We start from the raw sequence: 9,603 nt of genomic DNA on the forward strand, positions 1-9,603 counted from the left end.
TCTAATCGGGTGATTTGTTCAAGGCTAAATCCAATTGAGTGATTTGTGCAACATAAACTCCTTTTGAGTGATTTGTACAAAACAGAATCTAATTGAGTGGTTTGTATCAAAACAAAAGCTGATTGAGCGATTTGTACAAAACAAACTCCGATTGAGTGATTTATGCAAGACTAACTCAAATTCAGCAATATTTTCAAGACAAACTCTTATTTAGTGAATTGTGCAAGAAAAACTTCGATTGAGCGATTTGTACAAAACAAACTCCAATTGAGTGATTTTTGCAAGATTAACTCAAATTCAGCAACTTTTACAAGACTAATTGAGTGATTTGTACAAGACTAACTCAAATACAGAAAAAACTCAAATTAAGGGATTTGTACAAGACAAACTCGAATTGAGCGATTTGTGGAAGACAAACTGCAATTGAGTGATTTATGCAACACTAACTCAATCAAATTCAGCAACTTTTACAAGACAAACTGTAGCTGAGTGATTTGTACAAGACTAACTCAAATTGAGTCATTTCTGCAGGTAAACTCAAATTGAGTGATTTATGCTAGACTAACTCAAAGTCATCAATTTTTACGAAAAAAACTCCAATTCAATGATTTTTGCAAGAGACGCTCCAATTGAGTTATTTGTACAACGGAAACTCCATTTAAGTGATTTGTACAAAACAGAATCTAATTGAGTGGTTTGTATCAAAACAAAAGCTGATCGAGCGATTTGTACAAAACAAACTCTAATTGAATGATTTGTGCAAGAAAAACTTCGATTGAGCGATTTGTGCAAAACAAACTCAAATTGAGTGATTTATGCTAGACTAACTCAAATTCATCAATTTTTACGAAAAAAACTCCGATTGAATGATTTTTGCAAGAGACGCTCCGATTGAGTTATTTGTACAACAGAAACTCCTTTTGAGTGATTTGTACAAAACAGAACTCTAATTGAGTGATTTATGCAAGACTAACTCAAATTCAGCAATTTTTACAAGACAAACTCTAATTGAGTGATTTGTTCAAGACTAATTCCAATTGAGTTATTCGTGCAGGAAAAACTCCAAGTTGTTAGATTTGTACAAAACTAACTCAAATTGAGTGATTTATGCTAGTATAACTCGATTTCATCAATTTTTACGAAAAAAACTCCAATTGAGTGATTTTTGCAAGAGACACTCCGATTGAGTTATTTGTACACCAGAAAATCCTTTTGAGTGATTTGTACAAAACAGAATCTAATTGAGTGGTTTGTATCAAAACAAAAGCTGATTGATAGATTTGTACATGACTATCTCCAATCGAGTGATTTATGCAAGACTTACTCAAATTCAGCAATTTTTACAAGACAAATCCTAATTGAGTGATTTGTACAAGACTAACTCTAATTGAGTGTTGTGCATAAAACTCCAATTGAGCGATTTCTAAAAGATAAACTCAAATTGAGTTATTTATGCTAGACTAACTTATATTCATGAATTTTTGACGAAAAAACTCCAATTGAGTTGTTTTTGCAAGAGACGCTCCGATTGAGTTATTTGTACAACAGAAACTCCTTTTGAGTGATTTGTACAAAACAGAATCTAATTGAGTGATTTATTCAAGACTAACTCGAATTCAGCAATTTTTAAAAGACAAACTCTAATTGAGTGATTTCTTCAAGACTTACTCCAATTGAGTGATTTGTGCAAAAAAAAAATCAAATTGAGCGATTTATGTAAGACTTACACAAATTCAGCAAGTTTTACAAGACAAACTCTAATTGAGTGATTTGTACAAGACTAACTTAAATTGAATGATTTGTGCAGGAAAAACTCCAATTGAGGGATTTGTACAAGACAAACGCCAATCGAGCGATTTGTGGAAGACAAACTGCAATTGAGTGATTTATGCAACACTAACTCAAATTCAGCAACTTTTACAAGACAAACTGTAACTGAGTGATTTGTACAAGACTAACTCAAATTGAGTCATTTCTGCAGGTAAACTCAAATTGAGTGATTTATGCTAGAATAACTCAAATTCATCAATTTTTACGAAAAAAATCCGATTCAATGATTTTTCAAGAGGCGCTCCGATTGAGTTATTTGTACAACGGAAACTCCATTTTAGCGATTTGTACAAAACAAACTCTAATTGAGTGATTTGTGCAAGAAAAACTCCGATTGAGCGATTTGTACAATCAAACGCTAATTGAGTGATTTATGCAAGACTTACTCTATTCCGCAATTTTTACAAGTGAACACTAATTGAGTGATTTGTTCAAGGCTTACTCCAATTGAGTGATTTGTGCAACATAAACTCCTTTTGAGTGATTTGTACAAAACAGAATCTAATTGAGTGGTTTGTATCAAAACAAAAGCTGATTGAGCAAATTGTACAAAACAAACTCCAATTGAGTGATTTATGCAAGATTAACTCAAATTCAGCAATTTTTACAAGACAAACCCTAATTGAGTGATTCGAATTCAGCAATTTTTAAAAGACAAACTCTTATTGAGTGATTTCTTCAAGACTTACTCCAATTGAGTGATTTGTGCAAAAAAAAATCAAATTGAGCGATTTGTACAAAAAAACTCCGATTGAGCGATTTATGTAAGACTTACACAAATTCAGCAAGTTTTACAAGACAAACTCTAATTGAGTGATTTGTACAAGACTAACTTAAATTGAATGATTTGTGCAGGAAAAACTCCAATTGAGGGATTTGTACAAGACAAACGCCAATCGAGCGATTTGTGGAAGACAAACTGCAATTGAGTGATTTATGCAAGACTTACTCTATTCCGCAATTTTTACAAGTGAACACTAATTGAGTGATTTGTTCAAGGCTTACTCCAATTGAGTGATTTGTGCAACATAAACTCCTTTTGAGTGATTTGTACAAAACAGAATCTAATTGAGTGGTTTGTATCAAAACAAAAGCTGATTGAGCGAATTGTACAAAACAAACTCCAATTGAGTGATTTATGCAAGATTAACTCAATTGAGTGATTTATGCAAGATTAACTCAAATTCAGCAATTTTTACAAGACAAACCCTAATTGAGTGATTTGTACAAGACTAACTCAAATGCAGGAAAAACTCCAATTGAGGGATTTGTACCAGACAAACTCCAATTGAGCGATTTGTGGAAGACAAACTGCAATTGAGTGATTTATGCAACACTAACTCAAATTCAGCAACTTTTACAAGACAAACTGTAACTGAGTGATTTGTACAAGACTAACTCAAATTGAGTCATTTCTGCAGGTAAACTCAAATTGAGTGATTTATGCTAGACTAACTCAAATTCATCAATTTTAACGAAAAAAACTCAAATTCAATGATTTTTGCAAGAGACGCTCCGATTGAGTCATTTTACAACGGAAACTCCATTTAAGTGATTTGTACAAAACAGAATGTAATTGAGTGGTTTGTATCAAAACACAAAAGCTGATCGAGCGATTTGTACAAATCAAACTCTAATTGAGTGATTTATGCAAGACTTACTCAATTCCGCAATTGAGTGATTTGTTCAAGGCTTACTTTAATTGAGTGATTTGTGCAACATAAACTATTTTTTAGTGATTTGTACAAAACAGAATCTAATTGAGTGGTTTGTATCAAAACAAAAGCTGATTGAGTGATTTGTACAAGACTAACTCCAATTGAGTGATTTGGGCGGGAAAAACTCCAGTTGAGCGATTTGTGCAAGACTAACACAAATTCAGCAATTTTTACAAGATAAACACAAAACAGAATCTAATTGAGTGGTTTGCATCAAAACAAAAGCTGATTGAGTGATTTGTACAAAACAAACTCTAATTGAGTGATTTGTGCAAGAAAAACTTCGATTGAGCGATTTGTACAAAACAAACTCTAATTGAGTGATTTGTGCAAGAAAAACTTCGATTAAGCCGATTTGTACAAAACAAACTCCAATTGAGTGATTTATGCAAGATTAACTCAAATTCAGCAATTTTTACAAGACAAACCCTAATTGAGTGATTTGTACAAGAGTAACTCAAATTCAGCAATTTTTACAAGACAAACCCTAATTGAGTGACTTTTAAAAGATACACTCAAATTGAGTGATTTATGCTAGACCAACTCAAAATCATCAATTTTTACGAAAAAAACTCCAATTGAGTGATTTTTGCAAGAGACGCTCCGATTGAGTTATTTGTACAACAGAAACTCCTTTTGAGTGATTTGTACAAAACAGAATCTAATTGAGTTGTTTGTATCAAAACAATAGCTGATTGAGCGATTTGTACAAAAAGAACTCCAATTGAGTGATTTATGCAAGACTAACTCAAATTCATCAATTTTTACGAAAAAAACTCCAATTGAGTGATTTTTGCAAGAGACGCTACGATTGAGTTATTTGTACAACAGAAACTCCTTTTGAGTGATTTGTACAAAACAGAATCTAATTGAGTTGTTTGTATCAAAACAATAGCTGATCGAGCGATTTGTACAAAACAAACTCTAATTGAGTGATTTGTACAAGAAAAACTCCGATTGAGCGATTTGTACAAAACAAACTTCAATTGAGTGATTTATGCAAGACTAACTCAAGTTCAGCAATTTTTATAAGAAAAACTCTAATTGAGTGATTTTTGCAAGAGACATTCCGATTGAGTTATCACTGCTTTTGAGTTATTTGTACAAAACAGAATCTAATTGAGTGATTCGTGCAAGAAAAACTTCAAGTGAGCAATTTATGCAAGACTAACTCAAATTCAGCAATTTGTACAAGACAAACTCTAATTGAGCGATTTCTACAAGGCTAACTGCAATTTGTGAAATTGTACAACATGTACAAGACGGAATCTAATAGAGTGGTTTGTATCAAAACAAAATTCTGATTGTTTGAATTGTACAAGACAAACTCTGATTGAGTGATTTTGTCCAGACTAACTCCAATTCAGTAATTTTTGCAAGAGACACTCCGATTGAGTAATTTGTAGAACAGAAACTCCTCGAGAGAATCTAATTGAGTGGTTTGTATCATCGCGCTGGTTCATTTCCTCACGCCGGCACAAATGTACGTAAACCCGTCGCCACTATGTGTTGTTGCTTTGTTATGTCGCCCTCTCGCGTCGGCTTTTTACTCTTTACTTACTTTTGTTGTTACGCGCATGCGTCTCCCTCTCTCTCTCCCCGCATCGCCATGTTGTAGTTGTGTTAGTCTCGTACCAGTCGTAATAAAGTTCGACGTTTATCTCCGATATCCTGTGTCTGGTTGTGGTCTTGACTTGAAAGTGACGATTATGAAATTCAATGTTCAACATATTGCGCGTGGTGGAAACCGCAAGTATCCATAATCACACAGTCACCGACGGCCAAACACGGATTTACAATATTATCCGTTAATTGAACAGCCTCATCGAAAGAGTTCAGTAACTCCAACCCGTTTGATGGGCCAATGATATCGGAATGATCGACACCCGTCGCCACTATGTGTTGTTGCTTTGTTATGTCGCCCTCTCGCGTCGGCTCTTTACTCTTTACTTAGTTGTTATGCGCATGCGTCTCCCTCTCTCTCTCTCTCTCTCTCTCTCTCTCTCTCTCTCTCTCTCTCTCTCTCTCTCTCCGCATCGCCATGTTATAGTTGTGTTAGTCTCGTACCAGTCGTAATAAAGTTCGACGTTTATTCTCCGACATCCTGTGTCTGGTTGTGGTCTTGATCTGATGGTTAAACGGGGATTGTCTCCTCACTGGCGCGTAGCACTGGCAAGGTTGATCGTGTACGTAGCGTTCGATGCACGCCGTTGTATTTCAACTGCCGGTGTTCTGATTTCTGCTTGTCTAAAACGACGATTGGCTGCAGTTCGGATCACCGAAGACTCATCAAACCAATGAATTTGATTTATATTGTAGTCAGAAACAGTTTCTATGAATTCCAGTGTGTATTGTTCGATAGCTGGAGTCATTGATTCGGCGATATTTTCTTTCGACTCATGCTCAGGTATTTGGTTATCGCTCGGTGGATTGTCGTCAGCGATACGATGGCACGTTTTCGGCCGTACATACGTGATCATCAAAAAGTTTTCTTCTGATTTCGTGTAAGTAAATACTTGGCTACCGCCTTTTGTAGAACTCGATATGTTGTCCACAACTCTGGTGCGTTCTCGCACTGGTCTATCACCGGCTGTCAGGCCCTGTTCTCTCGTACTTACAGCAGACACTGTGCGTTGCTGATTTAGAGATTCCAGTCGTCGATGCAATTTCACCATAAGAAACACCTTTCAAGTGAAGTTCTAAGATGCGCCTTCGCGTCAGAAATGGTATCGGAAAACCACAATGCATTTTGTCGGAGGAAGTGTGTACTGTGCATGCAGACAGGCACTTGTACAATGTTGCAATTGTCAACTATGCCGCCAAACTATTTTTGTAACCGCGACTGTTGTTATCATGTACAATATTCGCATTTCAGTTGTGGTATTGAAATTCACGCATAAATTTTACTTGGCTGAAACTTATGTTTTAATCTCACTGCATAATATTGCCCATTATTTTTGAACGAATCACAGGAATCGCTAATGTAACCGTACGTATTACATGTAATGCAGCTAGGTGTATGACGTTTACGTCGGTCAGTTAGGTGCCCACAGTCAGCTACACAGTATCTACATGTTTACATAAACTTATCGCCAGCGCGGCAGCGTCTGGAACTTCTTAGGAAACTTCCCTATCAACTCATGAAGTTTCCAAGGAAACACACTGATGAATTCATGAGATGTATCAATATTCACATGAAGTTGAGCGTTCGATGATAGATGCAAAAGAGTGTAATTGAGACTGAAATATAAATACACTCATTAAAATTTCCAGCAGGAATATCACACACAAAGCTTGATAGTGATATAAAACTTGGCAACAATTTTTTTCATACTAATCCATCCCTTGTCTAAGCTCATGAAAATCCCTTTGGCAACAGGCTTTTAACCCCCGTTGGCGGAGATGGGTAATTGAGGGGGAGCTGCACCAAACACAGCGTACTTTGCTCAAAAATCACTTTTTTGCGAATATTTATTTAATTTTAATTAATTTGTTGACTCAAGATTTAAATATTGGTTGTCAAGCAATCATAATATGCATGATACAAAAGTTAATTTATGCAAATCACCCAACTTCCTGCTCTTCTTTTTTCTCCCATTCTCAAGATTTCCAAAGAATTTAACTCAACTCTGGCTGGGCCAATTTTTCCACAATTTTCACATTATGTTCTTTAAATAGTACAAGTATTTTGCTTGGCAATAAAGTTCTTACATTTTGAATAAGAGGCATTGTAATTTTACTAATTATGTTTTTAATCACTTTTTTGAGTGTCAGAATTTCAACCCTTGCCATTTTAGAATTAGGATTGATAATGCACAATAGAAGTAGTTTTTTTCTACATATACTTTTCTTTCAAATTAAATATTACATTTCAGAAAGTAGCATCATGCCATCAATGTTAGAGAGACCCAAGCTTAAATCGGTCTCACATGACAAAGTAATGTTTTTGGATGTCTCTTATTTTTAGTTGACAGCAAACATTAAGCTGATAACTGAGATTTTGAAAGAAAAACTGTTTCTTAGTAAGCTGTTTTAATTTTAAGTTGAACAAAAGTCAAGCCTTTTTAATAAAACATCACTAAATATCATGATTTCGTCAAAATTGTGTCACACTAAAACAGGTCAAATCTTGAAATTCCACTGTCTTGAATTCGTAAAATGATTACCTTTAAAGCAGTATTTTTTATTGTAATTGATTTAAAAATCCCCCTTGTATAATGTGTTGTCAAAAAAATAAATGATTCTGTCACACGAGCGCCGAAAATAATACATCCGATTTGAATATTTTGTGAATTTTGCCAATGCTTAGCGCGCGTGTCAAAAATGCGCCCTCTACGGCGTAAGGGGCCCGTGCTTTCGCTTGATGGGGTACACGGCAATTAAAAAAGCCTGTTTTCGATTGGTTGGCGCTCCAAGAATATCGCATTTTGAACCAATCAAATCACTTAATACATGTCTTAACAACCAAAATAAAGTGTTGTGAGGCCATCAAGAAAAATCAGGGAGGATGAACGCTCCACGAAGCCGAAACCGTAAACCGTAAATCATTGACTTAGACTTCTCGCTTCGACCCAATGGGCCGTAAATATATAGAATATATTATTAACTGTCAAATAAATGAATTTTATGCAATTTTATCTGGAAATGAGAAAACGCGACCACATTTTCGGGTAGCGATGATGCTCGAGCAAGTGCTTTTGGAGATCCAATATGGCGTCTTACGGTGACAGAATGCATGTAAATGCAAGCTGAACACGACAGAATTTGGCGCTATGCAAGGAATTATTCTATGAAAAATATGTTCAAATTAAGTATTCGGTAAGAGATTCTGAATTTTATGCTCTTGCATTGCTCGATATTTGCACATATTCTGACCCATGTGCTAAAATCGCGATGGCAAACTGAGAAGCTGTCGAATGATCGAGCGATGTGCCCAGGTCACTTCACACACGTATTACGCCTCTGTATCCCGTCAAAGTTGTCAAGTGAACCTGTAAGCCGTTCCTATGAAATTTAAACACCTTAATGAGCAGTCAAAAACATCTTCTTTAGTTCTTTGGCCTTACTGTAGTTTTATTACTTTTTTGTTCAGTTCAGTCGAAGCAATGTGGACTGCAGTGATGTGTACCAGGCCCGAGTTGCTAGGCGATAGTGTTGCTCTGTGCAAATTGCAGTCACTTAAGCTTAAGGTAAGCTTAAGGATACTTATCGTCCGATATTGTGAATATTTGAAGAATATAGACATGTCTTTGTAATTTCAATGTGATTAAAAGTAAATTATATGAAATTTAATTAGATTTTCTGTCCAGTTCCGAGGATAGATTTTGAAAAAGGTACTGTGATAACGAACATTTTTTTTTCTATCAAAATTGAAATTGGTCAGTGAAATATCTCGCTAATTCAGCCTGATGGCAGTGTGGTAAAACCAAACAAAATACAGTTTGGATGAATTGATTCACATATCAACATGGGACAGTAACAGATGAGGAGATCAATGTAATGGGAGATAACAAGCAATAGCAATTATAAAACATGAAAGAAATTTTGATTAGTCTATCAAAATAAAACAAAAAAATAGGTTAGAATTTTGTAGATCATTGTTTAATTTATCCTTTCAATCCACTTAGTATCGTTCTCATAGGTGTTTTGTTTTATTGATTGATTCAATCTTGTAACATATTTGGATTTTTTCTTTTTTTTTACAGATTTGTGATTCAGGTCTGTGTGCAAAATAAAGATTGCCAGGTTTTTGAAGCAAATACAATCAAGTCAGTTTAAATAAATATTTCTCCAGCTGTGTATCTTTTTAGATTATATCATAAATACAGTCAAATCAATTTAAACAACAAATGTCTCAAGCTGTATTACTTAAGGGTTATATCGTACATCATAGTACATAAGTTCGTTGATGGGTTTGTTGCCTTATATTGGAATGTCATTTACAAACAAGGTTTCAAGCCCACAGACATTGAAATATTTATGCATTATATGGGTGTGAGTGTGTGAGAGAATGTGTCTACATATTATTTTTCATTTTATGAAGTCCGTAGTAGGT

At 35.0% G+C, this 9,603-nt stretch overlaps 1 long non-coding RNA gene across 5 annotated transcripts; it reads left to right on the forward strand.

Annotated features, from left to right (window-relative positions):
• The first annotated feature begins 5,039 nt into the window (after positions 1 to 5,039).
• Positions 5,040 to 9,398, forward strand: LOC139126867 (uncharacterized). 5 transcript variants are annotated; one of them, XR_011550836.1, is made up of 4 exons: positions 5,040 to 5,725; positions 5,956 to 6,052; positions 8,641 to 8,737; positions 9,254 to 9,398. It is a non-coding gene; the product is annotated as an uncharacterized lncRNA (long non-coding RNA). The 5 variants fall into 5 exon arrangements; XR_011550838.1 differs by lacking the exon at positions 5,956 to 6,052 and having other exon boundaries at positions 5,052 to 5,725; XR_011550835.1 differs by lacking the exon at positions 5,040 to 5,725 and having other exon boundaries at positions 5,760 to 6,052.
• The last annotated feature ends 205 nt before the right edge of the window (positions 9,399 to 9,603 follow it).

The sequence above is a fragment of the Ptychodera flava genome, unplaced genomic scaffold, assembly GCF_041260155.1.
Source record: "Ptychodera flava strain L36383 unplaced genomic scaffold, AS_Pfla_20210202 Scaffold_143__1_contigs__length_115768_pilon, whole genome shotgun sequence".
NCBI classification, from domain to species: Eukaryota; Metazoa; Hemichordata; class Enteropneusta; family Ptychoderidae; genus Ptychodera; species Ptychodera flava.